The 15,611-nt window shown below is 39.1% G+C and overlaps 1 protein-coding gene and 1 pseudogene across 2 annotated transcripts in view; one reads left to right on the top strand and one right to left on the bottom strand.

Moving 5' to 3' along the window:
- Positions 1-15,611, bottom strand: part of ABL1 (ABL proto-oncogene 1, non-receptor tyrosine kinase) — a 133,690-nt gene that overhangs the window by 58,564 nt on the left and 59,515 nt on the right. The gene's annotated exons all lie outside the window — the stretch shown is intronic.
- LOC109547473 (S-adenosylmethionine decarboxylase proenzyme pseudogene) lies at positions 13,172-14,191 on the top strand (annotated as a pseudogene).

The raw sequence follows: 15,611 nt of genomic DNA, 5'->3' as shown, positions 1-15,611 counted from the left end.
AGGCAAAATTTCTTAGGTACAACACCAAGTATGAACCTTAAGAGAAATAACTCATATATTGGACTTCCACCAAAATTGAAAATTTATGCCATTCTTTTTTTTTTTGGCCGTGCCATGAGGCTTGCAGGATCTTAGTTCCCCCCAACCAGGGATTGAACCTGGGCCCACGGCAGTGAAAGCGTGGAGTCCTACCCACTGGACCGCCAGGGAATTGCCAAAATTTATGCTCTTCTAAAGACACTGTTAAGAGAACGAAAAGAACAAGTCAAAGACTGGGAGAAAATATCAAGTGCTGGTAAAAATGTGGAGCAACTGGCATGAATGCAAACTGGTAGGAACTGCTGGTGGGAATGCAAAATAATACATTCACTTTGGAAAACAGCTGGGCAGTTTCTCATAAGTTAAGCATACACTTAACATATGGCCTAGCAATTCCATTCCTAATTATTTAATCAAGAGAAATGAAAAAATGTCTACACAAAAACCTATATGTGAATTTACAGTGGCTTTATTCATAATCATCAAAAACTGGAAACAACTCAAATGTCCTTCAACAGCTGAATGGCTAAACACACTGGGGTATCTTCATACAACGGAATGAACCACGTTGACTACATGCAACAACACGGATGAATCTTAAATGCATCCTGACTCAAAAGGTTATACACTTTATAATTCTATTTATGATATTCTGTAACAGACAAAATCCTAAGGACAGAAAACTGAAAAGTGGTCGCAGGGGCTGGGAGGATGCATTGGCGACCAAAGGAATTAGGGCTGGAGGGGAGGGGCTGGGAGTGATGGGACAGTTGTAGATTTCAAGGGTGGTGGTAGTTACATGACTGTAAGCACTGTCAAAACTCATACTCGGAAAGGGGCAAACTTTACCATATGTAAATGATACCTCAATAAACACACTGTTTTCCTTCTTCAGATGTCCCATTCCTCAGGGGAGCCCACTCACCGCCAGAGCCCCTGCTTGGTGCTCCCCTGTGAATGAGCCCCTCTGGGGCTGTGAGAGGGCACTCCACTGCTGGACTTGATTCGGCTGGTGAGAACGATATTAGTGGGCCTAGAGTGAGTACAGTCCGTACAATTCGGTTTCTTTCCCTTTGCTCCTTCTGCTCTACAAGACCCCAAGTGGAATATATATCAGAAGTACAAACAGCACCGATAAGTAGCTTTATCCAGTGTCATGCCAGGTGGTAGAAATCCATGCTAAAGGGTTGTCTTTCTCTAATGCAAACCTCCCTGTACCTGGATAGGAAAGCACTGGTGACCGTGGAGGAGAGGCAGCTGTGGGTGGTAGACAGAAGCCCTGCAAGAGAGCAGGGCCCTGGGTTCCAGTGGGAGGCTCGGGGAGGCACTTCCTCCACTCGGAGCCTCATTCACCTGCAAAATGGAGGCTGAGCTAAACGCCTGTTACCATCCGTCTAGGCTCTCAGTCTGTGAGCTGATTCAAGGTCTAAGGTAAATTTTTCTTTCTCCTTGTCAAGGGCTTTTAAAAAATGACATTTTCGGGCTTCCCTGGTGGCGCAGTGGTTGAGAGTCCGCCTGCTGATGCAGGGGACACGGGTTCAGTCCCCGGTCCGGGAAGATCCCACATGCCGTGGAGTGGCTGGGCCCGTGAGCCGTGGCCGCTGAGCCTGCGCGTCCGGAGCCTGTGCTCCGCAACGGGAGAGGCCACAACAGTGAGAGGCCCACGTACTGCAAAAAAAAAAAAAAAAAAAAAAAAAATGACATTTTCCTGACTAGAAAGAGTAAGTTTGCTAACTTACAAATGCCAGCACTTGTACCAAAAAACTGGCTTCCCTTATCTAGACTGTGCCCACAACCAACCAATCCTTACAAATGGATTTAGGAGCCTTTGGGCCACAGGAGGATGAGGGGCAGGTCTCCAGCAAACCACATCAAGAACATGGACAGTCAGCCCTGGCTGGCTGCAACTGATTCCTGTCTCAACATTTCCAGAGCAAGTGAGCCAGAAAGCTTTATGAAAAACAGTGTCCAGAGCCCTGGGTGTTCAACTTCCTGCCAGTGAGTTGTACAAAGACAAGGGGCGGGGGCTTATCAGGTTTGTACATGGTCTCCTAAGGACTGAAAGCAGCGTTTAATTAATTCTGCACCTTTCCACTATTTAAGGTGACAAAATTGCCTTTAACTTTGTTCTATAGTTGCTAGCTCTTGACTCTGCCTAGGATTTGCATATCTGATTCCTGGTTCTCAAAAAGTCCCATAAGTGAAATGTGGCAATATTCAATATCTCTCAGAACCTCACATCTATTTACCCTTTGACCCAGCAATTCTATTTCTGGGAATTTACAGACTTGCCTACACATACACATACAAGTGAATATGAATACACATATATTCACTGCAGATTGTTTAAATAGCAAGGATCTATCATTAAGTTAAATAAACTTTGGTCTTAGCCTTCAACATGGGGTACACCAATGCCTGGATGGGGGTTCACGTAAGCTTTCCAAGAAGTATGCAAGTACTTATTTAAAAAGGAATCAACTTTCAAAGCCTCAATCTCATACGTCAACCTTTCTAGAACTGATCTGCCTAAGAACTCCTCTGACAGTTCTCCTTTCCTCATGTTGCTTTCGTAATTATCCCTCTCCTTCCCCACAAAGGAGAGGAACACCTCTTGTAAATCCATGGGTTAAAAAATTCCTGGTCATCAAACTATGGGACAATCTGAGAATATATCACTTTAGACAGGAAGGTGGTTTTCTTTTTCTTTCTTTTTTTTTGAGAACAAAGCAAAGAGAGCACCATTAAGAGAGAAATATTCTGCAAATGTTTACAGAGTACATACTAAGAGCTAGGTACTGTCCTATGCTCTAGGGTTACAACAGGTAGAATATGGGGAAAAAATCCCTGCCCCCTCGATAGTTCACTTTCCATTGGGGTAGGGGAGACAGACAACAAAATAAATTAAAGAATACATAAGAGGGTAAAAACCACTAGGGAGAAAAAGCAGGTAAGAGGGATGGAGTTGCTGAGGTTGAAGAGTGGGGACTGAGATTATAATTTTAAATAAAGTGGTCAGAAACACCATCACTGAAGATGACAATTGAGCAAAGACCCAAAGGAGGTAGCGTGAACTATGGGGGAAGCACTTTCCTAGCATAGGGAACAGCACTTGCAAAGTCAGTGGGGCAGGGAGGATGACTGGGGGAGGTCCAAGGAAGAGCAAAGAGGTCAATGTGAATGGAACAGAGTAGGTAAGAGGGAGAGTAAAAGGACATTAGTCAGAAGCTGCAGGGAGGTGGGGAGATCTTGTCTGCCTGCGGTGATTGCCAGGGCTGTGGCTTTTACTCTGAAGGAGCTGGGAAGGCACTGGAGGTTTGGGGCAGAGGAGAGACTGGGATTTGATTAGATTTAAAAGGATTACTCTGGCCGCACAGGGAGAAGAGACTAAGAGGGAACATCTGCGCAGTAATGCTTACCTGGAAGAATGAGCTGGGAAGTGTTTGTCCCCTCTTTTTCTCATTTCTGGAAAGGCAGTATAGAATTTGTAATATTTCTTTCTTAAATGTTTGGTAGTATTCACCAGTAAAACCATCAGGCCCTGGCATTTTCTTCGTGGGAAGGTTTTTAACTACACTACAAACTCAGTTTCTTTAATAGATTTGGGCCTATTGTGGTTGTTTCTTCTTGAGTGAGTTTTGGCAGTTTGTGTGTTTCAAAGAACTTGTCTGTTTTTTCTAGGTTGCTATTTGGTTTACTTATTAAAATTTTTGTCTTCTCTTTTTTTCCTGATTGGTCTGGCCAGAGGTTTATCAATTTTATTGCTCTTTTCAGAGAACTGGCTTTTGGTTTCATAGATTTCTTCATGGTTTTTCTGTTTTCCATTTCACTGATTTCCACATTGACCTTTTTTTCTGCTTAATTTGGGTTTCACTAGCTTTCATTTTTCTAGTTTCCTAAGATGGGATCCCAAGGTCAGTTATTTGAAGCTTTTTTTCTTTTCTAATACAGCGTTTTAGTGTTAAATAAATTTCCCTTTAGCCCTATCCCCAAAATTTTATGTTGCATTTTCACCTTCATTCAGTTCCAAATACTTACTAATTTCACTTTTGATTTTTTTTTCTTTGACTCATGGTTTATTTAAAAGTGTGTTATTTCGTTTCCAAATAATTGAAAGCTCTTCCAGATATCTTTCTGTTACTGATTCCTTATTTAATTCCCCTGTGGTCAGAGATCATACTTTCTATGACTTGAATCAGCTCACATTCATTGAGACTTTTCTAATGGCCCAGAAAATGATTTATCTTGGTAACAGTTTCATGTGCACTTGTAAAGAATGTGTATTCTACTGTTTGGGGTGGAGGGGTAGAGTGTTCTATAAATGTTAATGAAGCCAAGACAGTTGATTATATTGTTCAAATCTCCCATATCCTTATTGATTGTCTGTCTATGTGTTCTATCAATTGAGTGAGAAGTGTTAAAATCTCCAAATATAATTGTGGATTTCTCCTTGCAGTTCTATCAGTTTTTGATTCATGTGTTTTGAATCTCTAATACATATACAAACACTTAGGATTATATGTTCTTATTGGATTGACCTCTTTACCATTACGAAATGACTCTCTTTATCCTTGGTAATATGCTCTGTTTTGAAATCTACTTTTTCTGATATAGACATTCAAGTTAATCTTTTGATTAATGTTGACCTGGTACAACTTTTTCTACCCTTTTGCTTTTAATCTATTTGTATCTTTATATTAAAAGTTGGGTTCATTGTAGGTAACATATAAATGGGTCTTACTTTTTTATCCAATCTGACAGTCTCTGTTTTTTATTGGGACATTTAGACTTTTATATTTAATATAATATCAATATGGAATGTAATCTACCATCTTGCTATTTTATATATATCCAATCTGTTCTTTTTTAAAAAATAAGTTTCAGATGTACTGCTATGTAATCTGTTCTTTGTTCACTTTTCCAAGTTTTTCTGTCTGCCCTTTTTTGTATTAATTAAATATCTTCATTATTATAATTTATCTCTGTTGGCTTATTAGCTATAACTCTGCTGCTTTAGAGTTTATCATATACATCTTTAACTTATCACAATCTACTTGCAAATGATATATTACTTCACATATAGTATAAGAATCTTACAACAGTATAATTCCATTTTCCCACTCCCATTTGTGCTACTGCTGTCATAAACTTTACTTCTACATAAGCTGTAAACGCCAGTGTGTTATTTCTGCTTTTGTTTAAAAGACATATCTTTTAAAGAGATTTAAATAATGAGAAAAGGGCTTCCCTGGAGGCGCAGTGGTTAAGAATCTGCCTGCCAATGCAGGGGACACGGGTTCGAACCCTGGGCTGGGAAGATCCCACATGCTGCGGAGCAACTAAGACCGTGCACCACAACTACTGAGCCTGCGCTCTAGAGCCCGTGAGCCACAACTACTGAAACCGTGTGCCACAACTACTGAAGCCTGCATGCCTAGAGCCCGTGCTCCACAATAAGAGAAGCCACCGCAATGAGAAGCCCACACACTGCAACGAAGAGTAGCCCCTGCTCTCCGCAACCAGAGAAAGCCCGCGTGCAGCAACGAAGACCCAACACAGCCCAAAATAAATAAATTAATTAATTAATTTTTTAAAAAAATAAATAATGAGAAAAAAATGATATATTTACAAGGTAGTTACCCTTCTCCAGTGTATCCCTTTCTTTTTGTAGCTCTGGTTTCCACCAGGTATCATTTTTCTTCTGCTTCAAGGACATTCTTTTACATTTTTTTTAGTGCAAGCCTGATGGTAATGAATGCTTTCAGTTTTTGATGTCTGAAGAAGACTTTATATTGCCTTTGTTTGTGAAAGACATTTTCACCAAGAAAATAATTCTAGGTTGACGATGTTTTTCTTTTGTTAGTTTAAAGATGTCGCTCCACTGTTGCCTGGCTTACACTGTTTTCACAGAGGAATCTGCTGTCATCCTAACCTTCATTTTCTCTGGCTGCTTTTAACATTCTTCTCTATCACTAGTTTTATGCAATTTGAGTATAATGTGCCTTGATACCAGTTTTCTTCATGTTTCTTGTGCTTGGAGCTCCTTGAGATTCTTGGATTTATGGGTTTATTACTTTCATTACATTTGGAGGGTTTTTTTTCAGTCATTTTTTTCTTCTGTTATTTCTTCTATCCCTCACACTTCCTTCCTCCTTTAGACACTCCAATTACACATATAATTGGCCCCGCATTTCACTGATGCTTTGTTCATTAATTTTTTTCAGATTTTTTTCTTTCTGTGTTTCATTTTGGACAGTTTACATTGTTTTCAAAATCACTAATCTTTATTTCTACACTGTTTATTCTGACATCGATTTCATTCAATGTATTCATCTCAGCAATTGTAGTTTTCATCTCTAGAAGTTTATCTCCATGTCTCTAATTAACACAAACTTTCCTCTAGCTTCTTAAACATATGGAATACAATTATAATAATTACTTTAATGTCCATATTTACTAATTCTACCATCTGTGTCATTTCTGGTCAGTTACTGGAATATTTCCTACTTCCTTACATACCTAGTAATTTTTGACTGGATGCAGACATTGTGTATTTTACCATGTTGGGTCCTAGATATTTTTGCATTGCTAAAAATATTCTTTAGCTTTGTTGTGAGATACAGTCTGGAAACAATTTGATCCTTTCGGGTTTTGCTCTTAAACGTTGTTAGGCAAGACCAGAGTAGCATTAATTCTTCCACTAATTGGGGCAGGACCCTCGTGATGGTTAATTTAATTTAATTTTATTTTATTTTTGCTGTATGTGGGCCTCTCACTGTTGTGGCCTCTCCCGTTTCGGAGCACAGGCTCCAGGGCTCCAGACGCGCAGGCTCAGCAGCCATGGCTCACGGGCCCAGCCACTCCGCGGCATGTGGGATCTTCCCAGACTGGGGCACGAACCTGTGTCCCCTGCATCGGCAGGCGGACTCTCAACCACTGCGCCACCAGGGAAGCCCCTGATGGTTAATTTTATGTGTCAGCTTAACTGGGTCACAGAGTATCCAGATATTTGGTCAAACATTATTCTGGTTGTTTCCATGAGGGTGTTTTTGGATGAGATTACCCTCCTTAATGTGGGTGGATTTCATCCAATCAGTTGAAGGCCTGACTAGAAAAAAAAAAAACGCTGATCCTCTCCCAAGTAAGACAGAATTCCTCCTGCCTGACCACCTTTGAACTGGTATTCTAGCTTCTGTGTAAGAACGGGATTTAAAAGTATATGAATTCATTTTTGCTTGTATTTGCACAAAGAAACAATGGAAAGACATCTAAGAAACTGATTATAGTGTTTATTCATGGGAGAAATGAGAATGCAATAACAAAGTAGATATGCACAAGGGTCAGAGTAAGACTTCTCAATCTACACTTTTTTTTTTTTTTTTGCGGTATGCAGGCCTCTCACTGTTGTGGCCTCTCCCGTTGCAGAGCACAGGCTCCGGACGCACAGGCTCAGCGGCCATGGCTCACGGGCCTAGCCGCTCCACGGCATGTGGGATCTTCCCAGACCGGGGCACGAACCCATGTCCCCTGCATCGGCAGGCAGACTCTCAACCACTGCGCCACCAGGGAAGCCCTCAATCTACATTTTTATATATTAATTTTTAAACTAGTGAATGCATTATTTTATTAAAAAAAAAAGTCATCACAGAAAATAGGGCTGGCCTGGCTTACCAACATAAGAACAGGAATCCTAATATCTTGCATCATGCTGGAATCCAGTAGGGGGGTTCTCTGGAATTTAAGTCTTATTGGTGTAACTATTTCACAGTAATTAAATCATCTTGGATCAATTCCAAGGCAGATTTATCCTACCATTAAGGCAACAACTTAAGCAATATTTTGCTCAAAAGAAGAGCTAGACTGTGAGCTCCCTAGGCAGCTGAAACTATGTCTTATGTCTGATCCATCTTTGTATATACCTACAGCCAAGTCCTGTATACAGTCACTCATTATTGATTGCTTGGGTTGGCTGAATTAAGAACCTAATTCCACCGTTAAGCAAATGGTGTTAAAGTGAATTTCCACAAGCCCTGTTTTCTAAGGGTAGTGATAGACATCAATTGTTGGGGGGTTCATTGGAACTCCACTTGGTGACTCCCTGGCCTTTGAACAGATTCTGGAGATATGAGGTTTGCATAAGCACCAGTCCCTCTCTTTTTTTTTTAAATTGAGGTATAGTGATTTATAATATTATATTAGTTTCAGGTGTATAACACAGTGTTTCAAATTTCTTTATAGCTCATACTCCATTTAAAGCTATTATAAAATATTGGCTATATTCCCTGTGCTGTAAAATATATCCTTGTAGCTTATTTATTTTATACATAGTAGTTTGTACCTCTTAATCCCCTCTGCCTTCCCTCTCCCCACTGATAACCACTGGTTTGTTCTCTATATCTTTAAGTCTGTTTCAGTTGTTATATTAATTCGTTTTATTTCTTAGATTCCACATATAAGTGACAACATACAGTATCTATCTTCCTCAGTCTGACATTTCACTAAGCATAATACCCTCCAGGTCCATCCATGTCACTGCAAATGGCAAAATTTCATTCTTTCTTGTGGCTGAGTAGTATTCCATTATACACATATACACACACATACACCCCACATCTTCTTTATCCATTCGTCTGTTGATGGACACTTAGGTTGCTTCCATATCTTGGCTATTGTAAATAATGCTGTTTTGAACATTGGGGTGTGTGTATCTTTTCAAGTTAGTGCTTTTGTTTTCTTTGGATATATATCCAGGAGTGGAATTGCTGGATCATATGGTAATTCTTTTTCAGTTTTTTGAGGAACCACCATATTGTTTTCCATAGGGGCTGCACTGATTTACATTCCCACCGGCAGTGTACAAGAGTTCCCTTTTCTCTACATCCTTGCCAATAATTGTTATTTGTGGTCTTTTTTGATGATAGCCATTCTGACAGGTGTGAGGTGTGGTTTTGATTTGCCTTTCTCTGATGATTAGTGATGTTAAACATCTTTTTATGTGTCTGTTGGTTATCTCTGTGTCTTCTTTGGAAAAATGTCTGTTCAGGTCTTCTGCCCATTTTAATTGGGTTGTTTATGTTTTTGATAATGAGTTGTATGAGCTATTTATATATTTTGGATAATGACCCCTATCAGTCATATCATTTGCAGATATTTTTTCCCATTCTGTGGGCTGTCCTTTCATATTGTCGATGGTTTCCTTTGCTGTGCAAAAGCTTTTAAGTTTAATCAGGCCCCATTTATTTATGTTTGCTTTTGCTTCCTTTGCCTTAGGACAGATAAAAAATATATTGTTACAATTTCTGTCAGTGTTCTATGCTTTCTTCTAGGAGTTTTATGGTTTCTGGTCTTACTTTTAATCTGAGTTTTTGTATATGGTGTAAGAAAATGTTCTAACTTTATTCCTTCATATGTAGCTGTCCAGTTTTCCCAGCACCACTTATTGAAGAGACTGTCTTTTCCCCCATTATATATTTTTGCCTCCTTTGACATAGATCAGTTGACCATTTAAGTGCATGGGTTTATTTCTGGTCTGTCTATTCTGTTCTACTGATCTATATGTCTGTTTTTGTGTCACTACCATACTGTTTTGATTATTGCAGCTTTGTAGTATAGTCTGAAGTCAGGAAGTGTGATACCTCTAGCTCTAGTCTTCTTTCTCAAGATTGCATAAGCACCATTCCTACTGACACCATTCTTGTGAGGTCTTCTTTTCCTGGCCCTTTGGGCCAAATACCTGCTCTCTTCATATTTGAACGCATATGTATCTCTCTCTAACTGGTGTAATTTTACCAATCTGAAATTGCAGTTGCCATTTTGAAAATTTTGTTATGAATAAGGTTTTTCATTTAAGAGACACATTAAACACAGAACAAAAAGGGAAGAAACCTCATGAGGAGAGTCTCTGTCTTGCCCATCTAAAAGACAGATCATCTTTTTAAATTGGGAGACCTCCTCTTTTCCACCATACTTACTAAGTGCCAGCTTTTAAAGGACATGACTTAATAGGATGCCAAGAATCTGAATTACTATTTAAATGAGCTGTACTGACTTTAGCTCTGGTAGGTTTTTTTTTTGGCCATGGCTCATGGGCCTAGCCGCTCCACGGCATGTGGGATGTGGGATCTTCCCGGACCAGGGCACGAACCTGCATCCCCTGCATTGGCAGGTGGACTCTCAACCACTGCGCCACCAGGGAAGCCCTAGCTCTGGTAGTTTTGAGTGGGTCTGTCAAAATGGGTTTTGCCTTGTCTAAGTCTTCTCCTCTCCTTACACGGAGAAGATAATCAGCCACTCGTATCTATCTGCAGTCAGCTTGCTCTCACTTCTTTCTTCCTTCCTTTCCCATATTTTCTCTTTTCTTGGGAAAGTCTGGAGATTAACTAATTATAAATAGTTTTTCTGTCCTTATGTGCAGACTCAAGAAATACTAGTACAGATTAACAGTCCAAAATTTCCATAAGAAAGAGAGAAAAATTAAACTATTTTTGCTTCTACTTTTCCCTTACTGAAATTATAACCCAAAAGTTTAAATGTGGGTTTGGGTAATAGTTTTGTTTCCTATACCTAGGCTTAGTATATCCAAGAGTCTTAAAAATCTTTTTGGATATATGACCATAGGAGGTTTATTTATATTAAAATATTTATGTAATATTCCTGATAATTAGATGATTCTTTGGACTATATACAAGAGTGAGATAAAATTAGCTTAAAAATAACTATGCCTCCTGATTTTATCATGATATAAAAATAATGTAATAATTAAATCAATGTAAGATTTGGGGTTAATTTCTCATGGTTTAAACCTTCTAAATTAACTTTATTAGTTCTATGGATCCAGTAAGTTATCACTGTTTCCACAAATTGTTTAAAATTATAAAAAATAAAATTGAATTTAGTTGAAAGAACTTATATAATAAAATATCTTTTTTAAATGACTTAATCTCATGAATTCTTATAATGCTTTAAATCATAAAGATTTGATGTGTTGGTCTAAGTTTCAATTTCCAGATGTTTTGTCCACTTAAAGATCTCTTAAACAAATGATAAATTGAGTTAATTAATAATCTTTGGATATATGGATAATTTCTAACTAAAGGAAAAGACCCAAACATTGGGCACCACGTGTAGTTTTAAATTACCCTTTTTCCTTATTTTTATATAAAAATTACCTATAAATTGATTAACTGGATATGTAAATTTCTCTAAATGATATATCCATGCTTATTTTGACACTTTAAAATTTGTTAAAGTGACATAAAATGTATGCTCATAGAAAAATTTGCTAGACAGTTATTGGTTTCCAGTCTTCTAGTTTTCTCTTGTGTCTAGAAACTTTAACTTTAAAGTTGGCTAATATAAATGGTTACAGAGAAATAGGAATAGGTACATAAGATAAATGTGGTTTGTCTGTTTTTTTCATTAAGAAAATTATTAGTTTATTAAGACAGTAAACCAATATAATCTATGCATTGTTTTATTTAATGTGATATAATCAGTTAAATTTTACAACTAGTTAAGAGGTTTAATTTTATCATCTATGGGACTTCCCTGGTGGCGCAGTGGTTGGGAATCCGCCTGCCAATGCAGGGGACATGGGTTTGAGCCCTGGTCCAGGAAGATCCCACATGCCGCAGAGCAACTAAGCTTGTGCACCACAACTACTGAGCCTGTGCTCTAGAGCCCGGGAGCCACAACTACTGTGCCCACATGCCACAACTACTGAAGCCCACGCACTTAGAGCCTGTGCTCTGCAACAAGAGAAGCCACCGCAATAAGAAGCCCACACACTGCAATGAAGAGTAGCCCCCGCTTGTCTCAACTAGAGAAAGCCTGTGTGCAGCAACAGACCCAAGGCAGCCAAAAATAAATAAATAAAAACTAAAATTAAAAAAAAAATTTTGTCATCTATTCATAAACACATACCTAAGAAGGTATATTAATTAATTCCAAGTTTTATAAATGATAAAAGATACCAGAAGACAAATTTGATGATAAACTATTAATGGTAAAGGTAAAGGGTCTGAGGAAAATAAACTGTTTGTCTAGATTTATAATGCCTACAGATAGTGAATTTGAAGAAAATATTGAATTGTGTTTAAAAATACTGGAAATCTTGGCTCAATGTTAATAAATTTATTTATTCATTAAGAAAAGGACTTATAAATCTTTATTGCAAAATTTTAAAAGAATGATAGACAAAAAGTAAAATCAGAATTTGGGTTTTCTTTCTGTAAAGTGACCAAGTTATTCCATTGCCAGATAAAAGATTCCTTTCCTTTTTATCAACAAAATATTATGTTAACTATCTGAATTTTCTGTCATTACTCAAGAATCATTTTGAAAAGAAGTTCCCCCCTTTTTTTTTTAAGTTCCTATAATCAACAATTTCTTGTCTTTGGATACTATGACATGTCATATACAGAGGGGGTTGGAACATGCATAGAGAAACTCACAGCATTTCTGACTTGGTGAATCAGAAAAGTGAAGCCAGGAAACTACGAATGCTGAAGAGTGCAGAGTAATCTTAGAAGGGACAGAGGTGGGTGATCTCCAAACTCTGTACACTCATCTCTCACTGACCCTTGAACTACTCATACTCATATGTGGGACAGACTCAAAACAGCTAAGCTAAAGACAAAAGATCTAAAGATAGAAACAACAACAAAAAACTCCGGGTGTTTGGAGAAAACCCTAAGCAACACACAAAAAAGCTACTAGAACTGATAAGTGAATTTAGCATATTGCAGGATACAAGTTCAGTATACAAAAGTCGTTCTTACTTCTATACATTAGCAATAAAAAGTTAGAGGCTTCCACAGTATGGCCGGCGACATTAGCTAGCGCTCGCTCTACTCTCTCTAACGCGGAAACAGCGGACTACAAGGGACTGAGCTGTATCTGCCTCTATTTCCAACAGACTCACGTTCAACTTTCGCTCACACACACAAAGAAAAAGCCGGGAAAATTTTATTAACTCTTTAAAAAAAAGTTAATATAAAATTATAGCAAAAATGGAACCTGAACTTTAGTTAACACAGCTGGAACAATTCGCAGCTGCGGCAGCAGCGGCAGGAGAAGAGATTTAATTTAGTTGATTTTCTGTGGTTGGTGGTTGTTCGCTAGTCTCATGGTGATGGAAGTTGAACATTTTTTTGAAGGCACCGAGAAGCTGCTGGAGGTTTGGTTCTCCAGGCAGCAACCCGGCGCAAACCAAGGATCTGGGGATCTTCGCACCATCCCAAGATCTGAGTGGGACATACTTTTGAAGGATGTGCAGTGTTCAATCGTAAGTGTGACAAAAACTGACAAGCAGGAGGCTTATGTACTCAGTGAGAGTGGCATGTTTGTCTCCAAGAGACGTTTCATTTTGAAGACATGTGGTACTACCCTCCTGCTGAAAGCACTGGTTCCCCTGTTGAAACTTGCTAGGGATTACAGTGGGTTTGACTCAAAGCTTCTTTTATTCTTGTAAGAATTTCATGAAGTCTTCTCACCAAGGGTACCCACACTGGAATTTCCAGGAAGAAATAGAGTTTCTTAACGCAATTTTCCCACATGGAGCAGCAAATTGTATGGGAGGCATGAATTCTGATTGTTGGTACTTGTATACTTTGGATTTCCCAGAGAGTCGGGTAATCAATCAGCCAGACCAAACCCTGGAAATTCTGATGAGTGAGCTTGACCCAGCAGTTATGGACCAGTTCTGCATGAAAGATGGTGTTACTGCAAAGGATGTCACTCGTGAGAGTGGAATTCGTGACCTCATACCAGGTTCTGTCATTGATCCCACACTGTTCAATCCTTGTGCGTATTCAATGAATGGAATGAAATTGGACGGAACTTATTGGACTATTCACATCACTCCAGAACCACAATTTTCTTATGTTAGCTTTGAAACAAACTTAAGTCAGACCTCCTATGATGACCTGATCAGGAAAGTTGTGGAAGTCTTCAAGCCAGGAAAATTTGTGACCACCCTGTTTGTAAATCAGAGTTCTAAATGTTGCACAGTGCTTTCTTCACCCCAGAAGATTGAAGGTTTTAAACGTCTTGATTGCCAGAGCGCTATGTTCAATGATTACAATTTTGCTTTTTTTCCCCCAGTTTTGCTAAGCAGCAGCAACAACAGCAGAGTTGATTAAGAAAAATGAAGAAAAAACGCAAAAAGAGAAACACACATAGAAGAAGGTGGTGGCTGCTTTTCAGATACTGATACCAAGGGCCATGCTTTTCATAACCACCACCTTGTAGTTGCAGAAAGCCCTAGATGTAATGATAGTGTAATCATTTTGAATTATAGGCATTATTATATCAAGGAGTTAGATATCTTGCATGAATGCTCTCTTCTGTGTTTAGGTATCCTATGCCACTCTTGTTGTGAAATTAAAGTGCATGTAGAAAAAACCTTTTACTATATGAAACTTTACTACACTTGTGAAAACAATTCAATTTGGTTTCTGTACAGTGTAATATTTCTCCAGGTACCATCCAAAATTCCCCACAGACAAGGCTTTCACCCTCATTAGGCATTGGCCTCAGCCTAGACATCTGGGACTATTCTATTAAATTGCTACCAGGATTTTGCATCCAGTTACCTCCACTTACTAGAACATACTGTCTACTAATGTTACTGAAACCAATTTCTACTTCATACAGATGTTTTTGCAGCACCAATCAAAGTTCTTTTTCCACGAGTCGAGTCCTCTACGAAAATGACTGCAGTTATCCATTTTGTGTATTACGGGCTTCCCTGGTGGGGCAGTGGTTGAGAGTCCGCCTGCCGATGCAGGGGACACGGGTTCGTGCCCCGGTCCGGGAAGATCCCACATGCCGCGGAGCGGCTGGGCCCGTGAGCCATGGTCGCTGAGCCTGCGCGTCCGGAGCCTGTGCTCCGCAACGGGAGAGGCCACAACAGTGAGAGGCCCGCGTACCGCAAAAAACAAAAAAACAAACATTTTGTGTATTACTATCTCACTGCTTCATGCTTGTGTGACTTTAATTGATTCATTCCTCACCATGGTTTCTCCCTCCCAACCACACCCCCGCCCTAAAACAATACACTGTTACACTGTGGGTTTACACTAACCTTATACCCCAGAGGGGGAACGGGGTGGGGGGGATGGACTCTGGGCTTAATTTTCTTTTAAGGTCAAGGGAGTTTGGCATTTTTCGTTACTATGAGCTCTTTTGGAATAAGCTGGTGTTGATTAGCAAAGAAGGTGTACATTGATACTAGGGAATATTGGCAGAACTATATGGAAACCGTATGCCATTCTGTGCCCCCCGTTAAATGAGATTAGCCTCTCATGAGTACCATGGCTTTATTAACTTGCTAAGTAGTAGTATAAAAGAATTATCACTAAATTTGTTAGCAAGGAGATTTAAGATAAAGGTTGTATTGGATTCAACAAATCAAGTCAGCTCAGATGATGCAGCCTTTTCCACTAATTTCTATTAATGGTAATGCCATAAACTTTGGTTCAAAGCAGAATCGATGTCTTTGCCATCCTGTGACTTAAAAAGTTCTGTGACTTTGTGATGCATGTGATAGTGTTCTGACGGTTCCTCTTACT

This window comes from Tursiops truncatus, chromosome 6 (assembly GCF_011762595.2).
Source record: "Tursiops truncatus isolate mTurTru1 chromosome 6, mTurTru1.mat.Y, whole genome shotgun sequence".
Lineage (NCBI taxonomy): Eukaryota > Metazoa > Chordata > Mammalia > Artiodactyla > Delphinidae > Tursiops > Tursiops truncatus.
The sequence above is the reverse complement of the archived record's forward strand: the minus strand, read 5'-3'. Positions and strand labels throughout refer to the sequence as shown.